The 20,716-nt window shown below is 40.8% G+C and overlaps 1 long non-coding RNA gene and 1 pseudogene across 1 annotated transcript in view; one reads left to right on the plus strand and one right to left on the minus strand.

The window, feature by feature from the left end:
• Window positions 1-3,987: 3,987 nt before the first annotated feature.
• LOC141374305 (uncharacterized) overlaps window positions 3,988-20,716 on the minus strand; it is a 29,797-nt gene continuing 13,068 nt past the window's right edge. Inside the window, exon 3 of the long non-coding RNA XR_012381084.1 lies at window positions 3,988-4,152. This is a non-coding gene — a long non-coding RNA (uncharacterized lncRNA). The remainder of the gene's footprint in view (window positions 4,153-20,716) is intronic.
• Window positions 8,227-9,064, plus strand: LOC112812921 (dr1-associated corepressor pseudogene; annotated as a pseudogene).

Genomic DNA, 20,716 nt, shown 5'->3' on the forward strand with positions numbered 1-20,716 from the left:
CAGATTGCCCCCTAGGGTTGCCTGAAGGCCTCTGTTGGGCTGGCATGACAGCCTGGACCTCTCCCTCTGCCCATGCCTGCTTGAGCCCTCAACCTCCCAACCTCCCACAGATGTTGATCCCTCATAACCGTCCTGCCTGCTAACCCCTGCCTCAGGAAAACCAAACCTGCAGAAGGTGGACAGAAGAAACAAACGTCCTCGGGGTGGAAACATCCTGGTAGGCAAGAGGGCGAATAGAAGGGAATTAAACCAGAGAGGTAAGCAAGGGCCAGATCATGCATAGTTTTGTAAGCCGTGGGAAGGTTTGGATTTCATCCTAGATGCAATAGATGGGAATCCATAGGTTAATTGTGAGCAGGGAAGGAGGATCAGTCTGCATTTTGACAAGATGAGCTGGGCTACTGTCTGGGCCTCCTGGCCTCTGAGCCTGTTCACTGCCCTGTGAAATGTAGTGCTTCCCTTGAGATAATGGCAGTTGTTTGACTCAGAGGGGCCCTAGGCTAAGACCACAGGGAAAGGCCTCCAGCTTTGGCTGGACTTGAGCCTAGAAATGCCTCACTCCTGTTGGCGCGTTCTCTTTACCCTCTCAAGCTGCCTTGGGCTGAACAGAGCTACATTTGTGACCACCTTTATTAGAAGGAGTTCTACTGGCTAAAGAGTTGATTGGCATGGAATCCAGAATTGCCTTTTCCTCTTAGAGGAGACTTCTACTCGATTCTTTCAAAACCAAGTTAACGTTTTTTTTTTTTTTCATTGTGAAAAAATCACATGCCCTTTGTAGAAAATTTGAGAAAGAAACCTTTCAAAAAGAAATTAAAAATTACCTGGTGATAGCCACTGTTTTTGCATATACATATCACACAGCGTGGGTTACAAACTTGAACACCTGTCATTGAAGCAGGCATATAACACAAAGATACTGACCTAGGTGAATATTATAGTGATCTGGGGAGCTCATGCTTTCTCTGAAGGCTTAGCTTCTTTCAACCCTAGCTTGCTGAGTTTGCATAAGCTCATTTTAGTTTATGGTCCCTCTGTCCAAAGGATATTCACTAGTGTGTCCTGCCTACATCTATATAATTTTTTTTCACTCTCCCTCTTGTTTACTCTGCTTTTAAAATACTGGCTTCCTTAGTGTTTCTTTAGCATGCCAAGCATGCTCATTCCTCAGGACCTTTTCACTTGTTCTTCTCTCTGCTGGAACATTCTACCTGTCAATATCCAAACGGCAGGGCGCCTGGGTGGCTCAGTCCATTAAGCGTCTTCCTTCGGCTCAGGTCATGATCCCAGGGTCCTGGGATCGAGCCCCACAGTGGGCTCCCTGCTTGGCGGGGAGTCTGCTTCTCCCTCTCCCTCTGCCCCTGCTCATGCTCCCTCTCCTCAAATAAATAAATAAATAAATAAATAAATAAATAAATAAAATCTTTAAAAATAAATAAAGAAGGAAATAAATAAATATCCAAATGGCTTACTTCCTCACATTCATCCTGATCTTTGCTTAAAAATTACCTCTGTGGAGAGAATTTTCTTTACCAGGCACATAAAATCACATTGTTGTTATTCTTCTGACCCTGATCTATTTTCCATCATATCAGTAATTGTCATATTACCTGTTTATTTTCCTTTGGCAGGGCTTCCTAACATTTTCTCCATTATGACACACTGAGAAAATGATAGTCTTTGAACAGTAGGCTAGGGAAAATGGAGGAGGCCAATTGTGTTTGGTGTCCGTAAAGTTGAAGTGGGAGAGAGGTTCCAGCCTCCGTGGAAACTCAGTAGATGGGACACATCTGTCATCGTTTGACACCTGTTGACATCTGTCCCTCCACCAGAACGTAAGCCCCACAATGGTCCTTTTTGTATTTCTTTAAAGATTTTATTTGTTTATTTGAGAGAGAGCGAAAGTGAGAGAGATCACAGAGGGAGAGGGAGAAGCAGACTCCCTGCTGAGCAGACAGCCCGACCCCGGGATCAATCCCAGGACCCTGAGATTATGACCTGAGCCGAAGGCAGCCGCCCAACTGACTGAGCCACCCACTTGCCCCAGCCCCACAATTGTCCTTAAAGCAGAGCCTGATATATATAGTATGTGCTAAATAAGTTCTGCTAAATGAGTAAGTGATATCATGACTGTTTCTCCATGTCATTAAAAAACTCATGAACACTTTAAAAGACTTCTGACTGTCATATTGGGGTTCTATATTTTGTTTAATTGAACCTCTTAATTGTGGGGGGGTTTTTTTGGTACTTGATTTAAAATCTGCCTTCTGGCATACTAAATAGTGAATTGTTAAAGACTTGGAAGGAATCCTGTGCATGTCACCATGCACAGCATCTGAGTAGCACCATCTTCCTGGGGAAGACATCAGACTTGAGAAGGCACACACCATTTTAACCTGGATGCACAGATACACATCATGTCCTAACGAATCCTGGTATGTATGCTCCTGGAACAATCTGAAACATCTCTGGGCATGTTCAGTGTATCACTCAAAAGGAATGAGACTCGGTACATGTCAAATTCTCTGTAAATCTCACGTCCAACATGAACCGCGTTAAGAATTCCACCAATAAATTTTTTCCTTGATAATCACTTCTGAAACAGAAACTTGGATTAGAATCCAAGCAAGGGATGTGAAGGATAGTAAATGTATGAGGGACAGGCAGGAGAGAGGGATATGCTGCTAGTGAAACTGGGCTCACCTCCCTCTGGATAATAGGGGAAACCATGCAGACTAGTGTACTTAATGAATGCCACAGGCATTTTTCTCGTTCCTGTTGGGCAAGGTGGAAGGTTAGTCTTAGTCTTAAATTGTACCTGTGTGCAAGGCCAATTAATCAAAGTGTCTTTACAGGACAAACACCCAAACACATTTTCTAAAATTCAACCCAACCCTGGCTGCACGAATGTTTCATCCATCAGAGTATCAGTGACCTGTGTGGATTTATGTGTTTATGCACATTTTCTTAAAAGAATTGTTATTATTTGAAAGGTAATGGAAACATCAAGATTTTTTTTTCCTTCTTACATAAAAAAAGATATACTGTCAAGGGTATGAGTCAAGAACTTCTGGCCTCAAATCCTAGTTCTGCCATTTACAAATGTAGGATCTTCAACAAGTTACTTGACTTCTCAGTGTCTGTTTTCTAAGGATAATAAATATTTCCCACAATATTAGGAAATGAGATAAAGATTCTAAGGGCTTCACTGGTAATGCAACCTCCAACAGGAGGAAGAAATAGATTTTCTCTCCCTCTCCCTCTTTTTAAAATTTCTCAGTCTATACTTAAAAGCCATGTTCCTCAAAGTGTGTTCCACAGAACACCTGTTCCAAGACATGCTCAGTAAATAGGGACTGCTACATACTAGCTTCCCTCTTAAAGATTCATCATGCATATTACCATGCTGAAACCTCAGGAGTTATCCAGTAGAGAAAACTGCTTGATTTTGTTTAATTTGATGTTGTCCAGTCTTATTTGACCAGATTGGTTTTTTCTCATGACACCTCTTACAGCTGCTTTCTCAATGACCCTATGATGGAATGAGATGATGAGAATGTGTTTCAGAACAAAGGATCACTGAATTTAGGGTAAATCAAGAGTGTCCACAGTGATGCTACAATATCTCATCTGGAAAACTGGAGGTCCGAGGTTTTTTATAGACATATACATCTCATAATGAAGTGATGGTTTTTAATAATCTCAAATAATTATTAATTTTAATTTATCTAGTTCTTTTCTGCTTGATACCTCAGTTTTTATCAGCCTCTGTTATTATATTTTGGCTTGTTACTTATCTTTTATTTTTTCTTTTCAAGCATCAACTTTTGGTTCACTCAGTATAGGTGTATAAGGGTGGAGTCTCCCTTCTTCACAAAACCCTTAAGTAGGTGCAGCTTCCAATGGTGGTGACTCATGAATGACAAGACTAGGAACACTTTAAACATTGATTATAATGAGAGAGCAGCAAGTTATTGCTTGATGAAGTTGGATTTATTAATAGATGAGATAATCCAGTTGTTGCAAAAAGTCTGACTTGTAGTTTCTTCGAAACTTCTTATAATCCTCTCTTATTTATTTAGAAAAATTTTCTGAATCCAATCCCATTACTGTAAAACAGAGAAATTTCTGTATCAGCACTTCATACGTTGCCTAGAAAAATAAAGACAGTGAATTTTTAAAAGTTAAATATAAGAAAATAGGATTATAAGACAAGAGTTCAAGTAAGACAGGAAGAAAGATAGTTTCCCCTCACCCACTCCCCCCCTACAAAAAGCAGAATAAGTAACTTACAAACCCTGATTCTCACCCTCATACAAATAAGAGAAAAGCAGGAAAAATAGTAAAGACTTGCAAGCACAAAATAATAAAGGTCACTTGGAGAATTGCTAACAAATACTCTGCAACATAAAGGAAATTGTAAAATTGTATAAATATGTCTGGAAAGAGAAAATGATAGAGAAAAAGAAAATGTTTTTGACCCTCCCCCCACTAACAGATGGGGAAGAGAATCTGTTCATTGCTGACGCCAAAAGACAGGCTCCTACTGAATATTTCATTTTCTTCCCCTAAAATAAAATAGTTGTGTGCAGAAACTGGAATGAGTAACCCCTCCCCACAATAATAAAGTGAAAATAAATAAAAATATCTATTACAGCCATGTCCCCTCAAGAACTGTACAATTCCAATCTGGAATGGGACTTTTCTTGTAAACATTATTAATTGATTTCCATTTCTACTAATGGCAGGGTGAGTTATTTGGACCAACCTTTTTGCAGAAAAGCAGCTACAAGTTATGGATAAAATGCAAAAATAAAATGTTTTTTTTTTTTAAAGCACTGAAAAGCTGACAAGATAGTGAGGAATTTTTAGGGCAAACTTGAAAGTAGGAACCCAGATTGGTAAAGGGAACCCAGAAGCCACTGAAGACCTTTGTCAACCGGAAAAAATTAGAACTTTAGTTTTAGCAGCCAGGGTGACATGGCCTGCCAAGGGGGAGAGTCTAAGAGGAGACCGTCACTATTATAAGCAGAAATCCCAAAGGGCTATACTATTAGGGTCAGGGTGAGGCACAAGTGAATTGGCCTTTGGATGTATTGTTAGCTGAAATTGACATCTTATGGAATGTCAAAGAGGAAAAACATATAAGGACAAAACCCTCAAGCATTGAATTTAGTTTGAAGTGATCTTGAACAGATAGTGTCCTTAGATATTTGGTTTAAGCAAATGTGTATTTTCTTTTGTGTATTTTTTCATCTTTTATATTACCCCAATTATTCCCATAAATACATTTTTAAAATTTAATTTTATTGTTTATTTATTTACTTATTTTAGAGAGGGGAAGAGAAGGGGGAGGGGCAGAAGGAGAGAAAGAATCTTAAGCACGCTCCATGCTGGGCATGGAGCCCCACATGGGGCTTGATCTCATGACCCGGAGATCATGACCTGAGCTGAATTCAAGAGTTGGATGCTCAACCAACCGAGCCACCAAGATGCCCTCATATAAATACATTTTCAACAGTATTTAACAGCAAACAGTGCCATTCACACAAGAAAGAACACTATGCGTGAGAATAAGCGGAGAGACTAGACAACAGAGAGATCCACTAAGACTCCACATATGGAATTATTAGTTAAGGCTTGTAGAACAACTATGTTTTTGATGTTTAAATAAATAAAAGGTGAACTGACAATATCTTTGCCAACAGAAAACCTTATAAAGTGACATCGGATTTGGAAAAGAACCAGTTAGAAATTCTAGAAATGAATATATGTATATAAATAAATAGACATAGATATGAGTATGAATATGGATGGATATATGTATATATGTATGCATGTATAGATATATACATTATGGATTAATGTATAAAACTAATAGATTACTCACGAATACAAAGATAATGGAGTGAATTTAAAGATAAGTCAGAAAAAATTATCCAGAAGGTGTCACAGAGAAAATAAAGGATGGAAAATACAAAAGACAGATTAAGAGACATGGGGGATAGAGTGAAAGGGTCTAACAATAATTTAATTAGAATTCCAAAAGGACAGTAGAGAGGGGATAAAGAGACAATGGCTATTGATTTTTAGAACTGATGAAATACATAACCCACGATTCTAGCAGTCCCCCAATTTCAAATGAGAGAAGTAAAAGAAATTCCCACCTACACTTACCAGACTGAAAATGCAAACAGCAAAGACAAAAGGAAAACCAAAAAATTGTCCCAGGATAAAAGACAGATATTCAAAGGAGTGGCATTTAGACTAATAGTTGAGGCTTCAACAGCAGCAATAGAAGGCAGAAGAAGTGAATAATATCTTCAACATATTGAAAGAAAGTAACTACTGATAAGAATTGTACACAGAGAAAGTGTCTTCGAAGACTGAGGGCAAAATGGATATATTTTTAAAATTAAGACTTTATTTCTTCAGAGCAGTGTAAGGTTCATAGAAAAATTGGGGAGAAGGTACAGAGATTTCTCAAATATCCCCTGCCCCTAACATACATAGTCTCTCTTATTTTTAACATCCTACACCAAAGTGGCATATTTATTAAAATTGTTGAATCTACAATGACACATCGTCATCATCCGAAGTCCATAGTTTATCTTAGAGTTCACTCTTGGTGTTGTACGTTCTATGGGTTTGGACAAACATGTAATGACATGTATCCATCATTCTAACATCATACAGAATATTCTCACTGCCCTAAATTTTTTTCTGTGCTCCACCTATTCATCCCTACCACCTCCCGGCCACAACCCACCCAAACTCAAACCTCTGACAACTAATGATCTTTTTACTATTTTCATATTTTTGCCTTTTCCAGAATCCATATAGGTGGACTTATATAGTATGTAGCCTTTTCAGATTGGTTTCTTTCACTTAGCAATATGCATTTAATATACATTTCTTCCATATATTTTCATGGCTTGGTAGTTCATTTCTTTTTAGTGCTGAATGATAGTCCATTGCCCGGATGGACCACAGTTTATTTATCCGTTCACCTACTGAAGGACACCTTGGTTGCTTCCATCCAAGCTGCTGCATTATGAATAGAGCTGCTATAAACATCCATGTGCAGGCTTTTATGTGTACATAAATGTTCAACTCCTTTAAATACCAAGGTTGCTGGATCATATGGTGAGAGTATGTTTAGTTTTGTAAGAAACCACCAAACTGTCTTTCAAAGTGGCTGTACCATTTTGCATTCCCACCAGCAATGAATGTGAGTTCCTGTTGCTCCATAACCTCACCAGCATTTGGTGTTATCAGTGTTCTGGATATTGGTCATTCTAATATGATGTGTAGTAGTATTTCACTTTTGTTTTAACTCACATTTATCTCATGACGTATGAAGTGTTGCATCTTTTCATATGCTTATTTGCCATCTGTGTATCTTCTTTGGGGAAGTTTCTGTTAAGGTATTTGGTCCATTTAAATTGGGTCATTTGTTTTCTTCTTCTTGTGTTTTCAGAGTGATTTATGTATCCTGGATAGGTGTCCTTTACCAGACGTGTGTTTTGTAAATATTTTCTTCCAGTCTGTGGCTTGCCTTCTCAATCTCTTGACATTATCTTTCACGGAGCAGAGTTTTTAATTTTAACGAAGTCCAACTTCTCAAATATTTCTTTCATATGTATTGTGCCTTTTGGTGTTGTATCTTAAAAAGTCATCACCACGCTCAAGATCCTCTAGGTTTTTTCCCAGGCTCTTCTTTTGTGGTCTGAACACCCAATTTTAATGTGGGGATGTGGGGGTGGCTTCCTCACACCACCGAACAATGCTCCAGACACCAGTTGGGTGTTTTAACGATTCAACTCAATTCTGACACTATTCACCTGGGGATAGCACCAGATTCCGTAAGTTAAAACTTTTGTCTTATAAGACTGCCCACCCCCTTCAGATGCCAGTTGCAAGCCCAGGTTGTTACCCAAGGTCCTCCTTGGATTCAATTAATTTGTGAGAGCAGCTCACAGGACTCAAAGAAACATTTCACTTACTAGATCACTGACTTATTATAAAAGGATATAACTCAGGAATAGCCAGATGGAAGAGATGCATAGGGCAAAGTGTGGGGAAAGGGCACAGAGCTCCCATGCCTTCGCCATATGTACCACTCTCCCGGAACTTCTATGTCTTCACTGACCTGAACGCTCTCTGGGCCCTGTCCTCTTGGGTTTTTGTGGAGGCTTCATTATATAGTCATGATCGATTAAATTGATGCCAAGCAAGAAGCATAACGTGTGGTTGCTGCTGGGGCGGATCAAGAAGCTCATGCCACCTGATGAAAACTTTGGGAAGGTGGCAGCAGCTGTACCTATCATCATCTCCTGGGCGCTCGAGCTCTTCCTGGCATCATTGTTGAAGAAGGCCTGCCAGGTGACCTGGTTCTGAAGCGCCAAACCATGACCACATCCCACCTGAAGCAGTGCATTGGGCTGGAGCAGCAGTTTGACTTTTTAAAAAAGATTTTTTTTTTTTATTTATCTATCTATCTAGAGTGTGTGTGAGCAGGGGGAGGAGCAGAGGTGGGTGGAGAAGGACAAGCGGACTCCTAGCTGAGTGCAGAGCCCAACATGAGGCTCGATCCTATGACCCTGAGATCGTGACCTGAGCTGAAACCAGAAGTTATGACCACTTAACCGACGGAGCCACCCAGGCACCCTGGCAGTTTGACTACTTGAGGGACCTGGTGGCCTCTGTGCCTGACCTGCAGGGAGACAGGGAAGATAACCTCATGGAAAGGGACAAGGGTCCCCACAGGGGCCTGGAGCCAGGCAGCCGTGGCTGGAAGAATAGTAAGATGGGAAACAAAGGCCAAAGACAAGAAACTGTCAGGGATGGACTAGGAGCAGGATGAGTCTGAGGACATAGACACTGACGGGGAAGAGGAGACACCACAGGTTCTACCTCAGGCCAGCCACCCCGTGCCCACTTTTAGAGTCCCCTCACACCCTTCAAGCCCTTCACCTTGACTCTGCCTCCGCCGCCAGCAGCCCCCCCTCCTCAGGCCCCCTTAGCACCTGACGCAGAGGATGAAGAGGACTATGACTCTTAGCGCCCTCTTGCATCCCAGGCCACACTCCCTTTTAGTTGATTTTAGTTGCTCTGGGGAGAGGAGAGAAAATAAAGCTGTTCTTAAATTTATTAAAAAATTAATATCTCAGCAATTAAACTCAATTTGCCACCTTTCTCCTCTCCCTGGAGGTGGGGGTGGGGTGGGGTGAGACAAAGTACCAACCCTTTAATCAAGTGGTTGGTTCTCTTGGCAACCAGAGCCACCCCCCCCTCACCTTCAGGTGACCTAAGGGCTTTCTGAAAGTCACCTCATTAACATAACAAAAGACACCTTTATTACTCTTATCACAGGAAACTCCCCTGGTTTTAGGAGCTGTGAGCCAGGAACTGTGACAAAGACCAAATACATATGAGAAACATCGTTTGGTCATCTGAATGACCAAATACATATTTCTTTTAAGTCACAATATCACAGATATCTTTTAGGAGTTTTATAGTTTTGCATTTTACGTTTAGGTCTGTGATTCATTTTGAGTTAATTTTTGTGAGAGATGTAAAGTCTGCCTAGATTCATTTCTTTGCCTGTGGATATCCAGGTGTTCTGCATCATTTGCTGAAAACACTGTTTTTGCTCCACTGTATCGTCTTTGCTCGTCTGTCAAAGATCAGTTGACTAGACTTACGTGAGTTTATTTCTGGGCTCTCTATTCTGTTCCATTAGTTTACTTGTCTGTCTTTTGCCAGTACCACACTGTCTTGATTACTGTAGTTTTATAGTAAGTCTTAAAGTCAGGTAGTGTCAGTCCCCCAACTCTGTTCTTCTCCTTCAATTATTATATTGGTTATTCTGGGATTATTGTCTGTCTATACAAACTTTAGAATTAACTTCCCAGTATCCACAAAATAACTTGCTGGGATTTTGATTGGGATTGAATTAAACCTATAGACCAACTTAGAAGAAATGACATCTTGACAATATTGAGTCTTCTTATCCGTGAATACAGAATATCTCTCCATTTATTTAGTTCTTTAATTTCATTCATTAGAGTTTTGTAGTTTTCCTCATATAGAACTTGTACATATTTTGTTAGATATACCTAAATATTTAATTTTGGGGGGTACTAATGTAAGTGAAATTATGTTAATTTCAAATTCTACTTGTTCATTGCTAGCATGTAGGAGAGGGATTGACTTTTTGTATACAACTTTGCTACATTCACTTATTAATTCCAGGAGGATTTTTGTTTGTTTATTTGTCATTCTTTTGCTTTTTCTACATGGACAATCATGTCCTCTGTGATAAAAGACACTTTTTATTTCTTCCTTCCTGTGGATGCATTTTTATATTAAGAAATTGAGAAAGTTTTCTATTAGGAAAAAGTATAAAGGATAAAGTAAGAAGAAGAGCAAAGAAAATGGCAAAAAATAGGGGTAAATCTAAAGGAAATTTGAATGTATAAAATAATGTCTTACAAGGTTATCAAAAACAAAGTACATTATAGAAGTCAAAACTCCTGGAAGTAGTTAATGAATTTACAAGGTTTCAGGATACAAGTGTAATATATAAAAATATAGTGTATTTCCGTATATTAGTAATGAATTATTAAAACTCCAATTTTTTTTGCTTCAGCTCCTTTACAAACTGTGGGCCTTTGTTCAGGGAGCCGGCTGGGAAGGGACATCTGCTCCTGGTGCCTCCCTGGTGCTGGAGTATAAGCCCTCATAAACGTTGCCTGAATCTTAAAAACAAACAAACAAACAAACAAACAAACAAAACCTCCAATTTTTAAAAAGCATACCATTTAAAATAGCTACAATAAACATGGAATATTTACTGATAAATCTATAAGATATGTGCAGTATCTGATGTCGAAAACTACAAAACAGTGATGAAAATATCAAATAAGACCTAAATTCACGGAAAAATATACCATGGTCATGGGTCCGAAGACTCATTATTGGTGAGGTGTCTATTTTCCCATGATCTACAGATTTAACACATTCACAATTAAATTTTCAGCCAGATTTTTTGTAGATATTTAAAACTAATTCTAACGTTTAATTGAGTTATAAGGAAACCCGAATAGGTGAAACAATTTTGAAAAAGAAAAATAAAGTTGATGGGGCACCTGGGTTGCTCAGTCGGTTGGGCATCTGCTTTCGGCTCAGGTCATGATCTCAGGGTCCTGGGATGGAGCCTGGTGTTGGGCTCCCTGCTCAGAGGGGAGCCTGCTTCTCCCTCTCCCTCTGCCCCTCCTCTTGCTCGTGCTCTCTCTCTCCCTCAAATAAATAAATAAAATCTTTTAAAAAAATAAAAGAAATAACAAAAATAAAGTGAGTTTCTTTAAAAAAAGAAATTTATAAATCAGATTTTATGAAAATTATAACTTTTGCTTTGTAAGACACTGTTAAGAGAATAAGACAAGTTACAGACTGCAGAAAACATTTGCAAATCATATGTCTGACAAAGTACTTATATCTAGAATATGCAATACTCACAGAATTCAACAATAAAGCATACAACCCCTCACAACTGGGCAAAAAGTTTAAGCAGACACTTCACCAAAGAAACTGGAAGGAAAATGAACACATAAAGATATGATGATCATCATTAGTTACTAGGGACATGCCAATTAAAACCACAATGAGATAATACTATACACCCATTAAAATGGCTAAAATAAAAAATACCGACAATACAAAGTATTAGTGTAGATATGGAACAACTGGAACATTCATTCCTGATGGAAATGCAAAGTGGTACAGTCACTCCAGAAAACAGTTTAGCGTTTTCTTATAAAGTTAAAAATAGACTGACTATATGACCTAGTAATCCCACTCCTAAATTTTTACTATGTACTCTAGAGAAATGTAAACATCTGTACCCAGACAAAACCTGTACATAGATGTTTATAGCAGCTTTATTCACAATAACATCAAACTAGAAACAACCCAAACACCCTTCAATAGGTAAATGGATAAACCAACAGTGGTACATCCATAAAATGAAATCTCACTCCACAACAAAAATGAACAAACTAGAGATACACATAAAAAGATGGTGTATCTCAAATAAATTTTTCTTTTTCTTTTTTTCTTAAGATTTAATTTATTTATTTGAGAGAGAGCAAGAGTGAGAGAGATCGCAGAGGGAGAGAGAGAAGCAGGCTCCCCGCTGAGCAGGGAGCCTGATGTGGGGCTCAATCCCAGGACCCTGTGACCATGACCCAAGCTGAAGGCAAGCACCTAACTGACTGAGCCACCCAGGTGCCCCTCAAATAAATTTTTCTAAGTGAAGGAAGCCAGACTCAAAAGGTCCCACATGGTCAAATCTTATCTCCATAACATTCTGGAAAAGGCAAAACTATAGGGAGGGAGAACAGATAAGTGGTTCCTAGGGGTTCAGGGAGCAGGAATGTTTGACTATAAAGAGGCAGGTTGAAGTAGTATTTGGGGGTAAGGGAGCTTTTCTGTATTCTGATTTTGATGACAATTACACAGCTCTATGCATTTTGTCAAAAAACTATAGAATTGGACACCAAAAAAGGTGAATGTGACCGTATATAAATATAAGCAAAAATAAGCAAAGGTAATGTTTGTAAATGCCTCATGCACCACAGAAATAAGGTTTAGCGTGACTAGATACCAGGGTTGGAGTGGTGTTATTGTCCATTCTTTAAAAACATTAAGTCTTTGCTTTAAAATAAAAAGGTAAAAAACGTGCTGCGTTCTTTGTTCATTTGAACTAGGAACAAATGAATCATTTCAGAAGCATTCCTCAGATTGTCCTAAATACAAGTATTATGACATGAATCATAACTGTGAGGGAAATTCAATGGATTCCTCTACAGTGTCTCTTATATTTTATCAGGACAATCTACAGGACTTTTGGAGCAATAGCATTTAAAAGATAATGGCTCAGGTAAGCCCTTCTATTCAGTTTTGTAAACGAAGAGGCCAATTGGAGAAAATGTTATGGCTTGTGCTAACATATATGTAGCTTAAAAATGATTACATTTGAGGTCCGTTGAATGTGCACATCATACTAAATTTTCTTTTCAAAAGTATGTCGTGATTTAGTCTTGCAGCAATTCTTCAAGTCACTGCAGAACTCCCAAGAATAACTGATATCTTCATGGAAGCTACACGCACACAGACACAGTCTCACCAACATAGGTAGACGCACATATACACACACACTCCCATATGCACACACATGTAGACACATATGCACAAACATAACGTATACACATGTAAAAATACACAGGCCTGTACGTGTGTGTTCACAAAGCATGCAAATGCACAAGCACACCGTCCCCAATGGTGTGCATACTTTTGTTCCCCCTCAAAAATGTAGACTATTTCTCAGAATCCAGAGTGTAAGAATTGTGTTTTAAGCTTATGGTGTCTACCTCAAATAAAGGGAGCTTCTGCCTCAAATCCTTTTTTGAAATAAGCTGGTTATAAATGAAAAACAGAGAAAGGATCAAGCAACACTTGGGATTTTCAGCTAAATTCTTTAATAATAACCAAGCGTAATCCATTTAGGTTTGGGATGTTCACTCTTGGAACTCAGCCACTACGCTAGGAGGAATCCAACAGCCCTACCTCCCCGCCACCCTCAGCCCTAGCTGAGCTCCCAGATGGCAGCCAGCACTCACTTGTCATGTGTGAATGAGCCATCTTGGAAGTGGATCCTCCCTCCAGCCCTTAGTCAAGCTGCCCCAGCCGATGCCATGTAGGGCAGATACAAATGCCCCTGGCAAGGCCCGCCCAAATTTCAGATTTGTGAGCAAAAGAAATGGTCAGTTTTATTTGAAACCGTTAAGTGTTGGGGTGATTTGTCATGCAGCAATAGAAAACTTGTAAGTGCAGAATAAAAAGATATTGAAATGATTTTTATCTTCTCTCCCTTTAACACTCTCTTTCTCCATTCTGCTGCAAACTCATATTTCACAATTCACAATTCACCACACACACACACACACAACCAGAATAGAATAGAAGAGAGATAACTGTTGGGCAAACTAGAGGGAGAAGAGAGGAGAGAATAAACTCATGAGTATGATAATTCTGTATTGAGTAGTAAATGTTAAGAGATCACTTTCACTATTTGAGTCAAGCATGAGTGGTAGTTTAGGGAAGGTGTGTCCACAGGGTGATCTTCAGGGCAGAATTGGGAGAAATGTTTTCTGGGGATGGGGGGGCTTTCAGACTTTGTGGTGTCAATTTGGGAGTGCCTCTGCCAGGAGATTGACTTGTTTTGCTGGAGTTAATGATATTATGGGGGGATGTTGTGGGTCCAGGTAGTAGATTCAGTCAGAGGGCAGAGAACCTCTGGAATGAAAACAAATCTTCTACTCTAAAAATTTCCCCAGAAGAGGGAGCAATGGGTTCTTGTGGTAAGGATTAAGGGTTGGCAATGTTTATATATCAGGGGTATTCCCAAATGAGAAAATATGATAGGGTGAAAGAAGCCATTTTGGAGCATTGACCAGGAGCAGGCGTTGGTGGTTAAGAAGTCCCTGGAGCTGAAGGCATAGTCCTGTTTTCCCTTTCTCAAATGGTAGCCATTAAACTATTGCCTTTAATACTTATTTCAATAAATATTTATGGAGCACCTATTCTGTGTAAGGCACTGGAAATACGATGGCGAGTAGATCAAATATGGTCCCTGCCCTCATGGAATTTATAAATTAGTTGGGGCGGGACAGAAACTAATTAAATAATGATATAAATAGATACTGTTGATCCTTGAACAATGCAGGGGTTAGGACGCCAAGCCCCCTCCATGGTTGAAAATCCATGTATAACTCTTGACTCCCTCAAACCTCAACTACTAATAGCCTACTCTTGACTGGAAGCCTTACTGATACCAAACAATTGATTAACATATATTTTGTGTATTGTAGGAGCCCAGAGCAGCCTGCCCCAAGATAGGCCACTTTGGCATAAAGATTATTTTGAGTTAAAAGTCGTCAAAACCCAGCAGATGCAGGAAAATCTCTCTCCCTGCCCCTCAACTGCCTAAATTTGCATGGGAAAGGAGAGCTATACTAGGAAAAGTGCTATTTACTGAGACTCCCCTTTACCTGAGGAACTCACCTGCATCATAGGGCAACCTTGTTTTTCCAAACATCTCCTTTCACTAATGGCCTTGCTAATGGCCTCCCTCCCCGACCCCTACCCCTCTACTTAGCTCATATAAGCTTCATTTTGCCTCATTGTCTTTGGAATTTTATGTCTGTGTGGATTCCCCGTATGTCCGCCTATTAAATTGGATTTTCCCATCTGAATCTGCCTCATGTCAATTTGATTCTAAGTCCAGCTAGAAGGACCATAGGGCAGAGAGAGGCCTTCCTCCTTGACAACGTTATATGTATAATATACCGTATCTTACCATAAAGTAAGCTGGAGAAAAGAAAATGTTATTAAGAAAATCATAAGGAAGAGAAAATACATGTACAGTATTGTATTGCTTTATTAAAAAATCCATATATAGGTGGACTTGCATCGTTGAAACCCGTGTTGTTTAAAGGTCAACTGTAATTCGAAATGATGAGAAGTGTTAAGGGAAGCGCACAGTTCCTTGGGAGGGAGAATCAGGAAACCAGATTCATAGCCTCTGCTTTTCTGGGTGTTTAAAATTTTTCTTCTCATCCCACCTTTTTCACACCTTCCAAGAATACTTTGACAGGCTCTTGATTCCTCAGCTTTTTGGGTGTCTATGAATGATTTAATTTATTTATGTATATATAGCTTTGAAAGGACAGTTAAAATAGGTAAGTAGCAAATATACATATTCAAAGGTCTTTAAAGTTCACCTGAACTTTAAACAACAATAATGAAGTTCCATGTGGGCGCTAAGGATGTGGGCAAAACAGGATTCAAGTGTCACAGCTCTGCCTCCAAGGAGCTCACATCTCTGGTAAAACAAAGGTGGTCCACATTGATGTGGAGAACACAGGCAAAAGAAAAAATTAAATTTCCTTACAACTTACAGCCCACTGACAAGTCCTTGAGACAGGCAGAGGGACCTTCCTCTAGGAACTCAGGGGCCTCCATGTTAATGCTTTGCTAAGGGCAAAAGGCAATCTTACCTTAACATTATCCCGACCCCTCAGGATCCTGTAAGTCTCTTTTAACATATAAAATTTCCTTTGGAAACTTCCTTTATCTCTACCCCCTGAGATATATCCTACCAATCATCCTCCAAGCAGATGGCCCACTGATATACATCTGAAGGGTCTCACGACTAAGGTTTTACTAGACAGTAGCAAATGACCTTTTCCTAAGAACAGCTAGCCCCCCAAGGTCCTGGAAATCTTGCTTCCAAAATTCCTTGGAGACTTACACTATCCCTAATTCCCTCTCAACCTTGAAAGTATGTAATCAATTGCTCCTCACCATCCCAGAGCAGCTCTTTCTGCCCAAGGGTTTTGTCCCTGTGCTTTAATAAAACCACCTTTTTGCACTGAAGATGTCTCAAGAATTCTTTCTTGACCATTTGCTCCGAACCCCAACATTTCCACATCACACATGACTCGGAGTCCTTCCACAAGACATAGCACACCATTATAAAATCCTAGATTGTGGTGAACTGGCCTTACATGCCGAAGCAACTCAGGGAAGCTATGATGAATGTGGTGTCATCAAGGGGCTATAAGGAGGAGGTAGGTTTGGGAAAGCATGTTTAGTTAAGGTATGGGGCAATGCAGAGAGAAGCATCGCAAGTGAGAAGAGGAACAAGTTTCAAGACTCAGAGATGGAATGGATGTAGTGAATAGAAGTAGATAAGTTCTCATTGCATTCACGAGGCTTTATCAATGGCTGTAAGTGACATCAGATGCTTTAATAGCAGGGTTTTTAATGAGTATAACCAAAATGGGGAGGATGGGGGTGGGGTATAGGGTTGTGTAGGAGGTGAAATTATTTGATCGGTAATTTTAGAACGCACAAACATTTAAATATGAGCACATGCCCAATGTACGTGCCTTTCCCTTTTATTCTATTAGGTTGGACAGTATGAAATTGCTAATATTCAATCATTTAGCCTACAGAAATGTCAATGTCACATGGTTCAACCTAATAGATCATTAAACAACATTTGTATTTGTTTACCACATCCATCTCCAGGCAGTTCTGCACTCTTTGGAAGCTGGAAATCTAGAAACTACCAAAGATATTTTGCTATTATGCTTGATGGATGCTGTGATGTGCCTCTTAGATCCTCCTTCAGGGAAAAAAAAAAAATCCTCCCCACCACCTATGGCCAGCCTCTGGGAGTACTGCTGACAGTCCTCAGCTCTTGGCTGTCTTCACTGATTGCCTTAGATGCAGGAGCTACCCTGACCAAGGTCATGCCCCCTTCCCAGGGCAGCCCACACCTAATGACTTATTCCAGAAGGGATATAAAGGTTTGATCATCTAACTTCAACCCATAATAACTTTAAAGAATTATCTTTAGAGCTGTCAAGTCAGCTGAGACCTCTACTGACTTCAAAACACAGCTTAAATGCTCCCTCCTCCCAATGTTTTTTTCCTCCCTCTCTTCCATGGGTGTTGACCCCAAAGCCCTCTCTACCAAATCTTATTGCACGGCAAACTCTGTCTCGGAGTCTGCTTCCCACGGTACCTGCCCCATAATAATAGTGGGTGCCAGATCTGAGACATTTAGGAACTAGATCACCTGCCACCCAACTGGCAATGGGAATTCCATCACTGGTGATCGGTGAAACGTAGGGAGCCTTTGGCACAAGGTAGGAGTACGGTTGTTAAACCTTTCACTGTGGGTGAAATGGTACGGTATAATGGTGGAAACGAATGTACTAGCTGATGCTATGATTCCCAGATTTAAGAAATAGGAAGGAAAAAATAACTAGAAGTGTTCCCAGGGCGCAGGGATGCAAGAGCGGCTGGCTTCAGGGGTCCCAAACAGACCAGGTTCGGCCACTCACCGCTGAAAAAATCCAAAGGCAGAGGGGATGGTGAAAGAAAAGAATTTATTTCAGTGAGGCCAACACCGGGAAGACCGCGGACCGGCATCTTAAAGGCTGTTTCCAAAGTGCTAAAGATACTTCTAGGTTTATATAAGAAAAATGTGGGGCAGAGGTTGTGGTGTAGAGGCCACTTTTAGGCAAACAGGCTGGAGTGATGGAATGTAGAAAGGGCCCACAGTGACCCCCTGGCTGAAGACAGGCCCATCAGGCGACCCACCTCAAGATATCCATAGGCCCTAACTCAACCATGGGCTACTTACAACCAGGCACAGTTACCAAAGCCTCCTCAAAGTTACCATACCTCCTTATTTTCCCCCTTTAAGAACAGTCCGCCCCCGCCCCCGCCACCTGGTTGTAGACAGTGTTTCCTTTGCTGTTCGGCCCGCTGGTCCCTGGTGGTGTACTGGATAAACATCTATCTCCTTTGTTCTGCCTCAACTGAATCCTCTTACCTCCCATGCCCCTGGCTTCCACCCGATTGTCACCCCACATTTGGGGACCCCTAACCAATCGAGAGACACCCCATTGAGACGCCACATGTGGGTACTGCAGGTGGGCGGTGAAGGTCAGGTCGATCATTGTCTTGGGGTCAATCACAGGCTCAGCGCCGTCCCTATTGCTTGAAGGGGTAGTTCAGTTCCCATCAGGGGATGTGTTGCTCACAGGGTCTTTTGCCTGAGTTCAGAGATAAGCTGGAAAGAACTGAATCAATTAGAAAGTACAGACTGAGGTCAAAATGGAGGTAGGTAAAGTCTTCTTCCATAAGGACGGAATTGGGTGGAAACTGAAGAACAGGCCTAGGACTTCATTGTAAGAGTAACAGAGCTCCAAAGAAGATAAACTTTAAAAATAAGATCTGGGGCGCCAGGGTGGCTCATTTGGTTAAGCATCTGCCTTCAGCCCAGGTCATGATCCCAGGGTCAAGGGATCGAATCACTCATTGGGCTCCCTGCTCAACAGGGAGTCTGCTTCTTTCTCTCCCTCTGCCCCTCCCCCTTGCCTGTGCATGCTCTCTCTCTCTCTCTCTCTCTCTCTCTCTCTCTCTCTCTCTCCAATAAATAAATAAAATCTTAAAAAAAAATAAAAATAAGATCTATTATGCCAAGTTCATGATCTTTGTTGGAAAAGAATAGAACTCTGACATGAAGGATGAAGACAACTGGGTTGATATGCTCAACATCTTAAATCTCCAGATTCTCCTGAATGTTCCAGCCTCTTTTTCCTATAAAAAGCTAATTCTCCCTACTTGCTTGAAGATGATGCAGAGGCTTCTGCAACATTAAGGCATGTGACCACCCATCTTCCTCACCCCCCAGGATCTGTGCTCAGCCCCCTTCTGGTCACTAGGCCAATAACTAGGGTTGAGACACATCATGGCTTGGCCAAGGAAATGCTGGCCTGATAAGGTAGTGAAAGGGAGCACATTTTGCCATCCGAAGATATGCCTCTGGTATATTGATTTTTTAAGTTTTTTTTTTTTTTTTTAAAGAAACTGTAGACAAAAGAGAAGCCCAAAGAGCTTCAAAACCAGTAGAAGTTACCCTTCTGTAAGAGACATTTACAAGTATAAGGAAAATCTCCTCTTATAAAGCTGTCTTTCTGACTGTACCAGGAAGATGGTGGTGGTGGTCTGGGGAGGGATGACTCTAAATCTCTAGAAACTTTTATCAGTGGAAAGACCTAACCTAAATCTGTATAACAACCATACTCTTGTTTACTGTGCTTTGCCTTACAACCTCCCATGACTGACACCTCCCCTGCCCCCAACATCTTCTGCCTTTAGCTGAGGATGGTATTTAAGGTGGTGGCTTCAGCGATGTGGGGAATTACTCAGTTTTCCTGGGTCTCCCCCTTGTATACAGGAGGTACACGTGTTTCTAAGTGTTTTTCTCCCATTAATCTGTCCTATATCAATTTAATTATTAGACCGGCCAAAAAATCTAGAAGGGAAGAAAGAAAAAGTTTCCCACCGCTATAGTAGGAAAGGAGCTCTACCTCAAAGGAGCTGCCTTTCCTGGCCGATATGCACTGGCCCGAGTTGGGGGAATATGTGTGAGACTGGATTCTGAGGGCACTAGTGACTAAGTGGGGGAAGCTGGATAAGGGAGAGTTTAGTGATTTGGAAGCATTCTTCCAGGTAACAGGATTTGACTCCTTGGCAAAGACTTCAAGGATGGTTCTCTCTTTCTCTCTCTCTCTTTTTAAAGATTTTATTCATTCATTTGAGAGAGAGAGAGAGAACGAGCGGGGGAAGGGGCAGAGGGAAAGGGAGAAGCAGGCTCTCTGCTGAGCAGGGAGCCCGACGCAGGGCTCGATCCCAGGACCCTGAGATCCTGGTCAGGGATCAGGTCAGGACCCTGACCTGAGCCAAAGGCAGACGCTTAACCCACTGAGCCACCCAGGCGCCCCCAAGGATGGTTCTTTTTCCACACATGGACAAAGCAATGATTCTCCTTAAGTTAGGTAGAGATGCCAGAATTCCAACGGCAGGTGGTGGAAGATATGTGACAGAAGTGGGAATGCCAGAGTGGATAACTATGTAAGTCCAGAAAACCCACTGGAGGCCTGTATTTATTGAGAGGACGAAGAGGACACACCATTTACCATCACAATTACCAGAAATATAATACCCTGATACATTAGAATCCAGGTAGCTGGGCTCTAACCATCAGTAGCCAGGTTGATATAATTAC

The sequence above is a fragment of the Callorhinus ursinus genome, unplaced genomic scaffold (assembly GCF_003265705.2).
Source record: "Callorhinus ursinus isolate GAN/ISIS: 27379988/994484 unplaced genomic scaffold, GSC_fseal_2.0 scaffold16, whole genome shotgun sequence".
Classification (NCBI taxonomy): domain Eukaryota; kingdom Metazoa; phylum Chordata; class Mammalia; order Carnivora; family Otariidae; genus Callorhinus; species Callorhinus ursinus.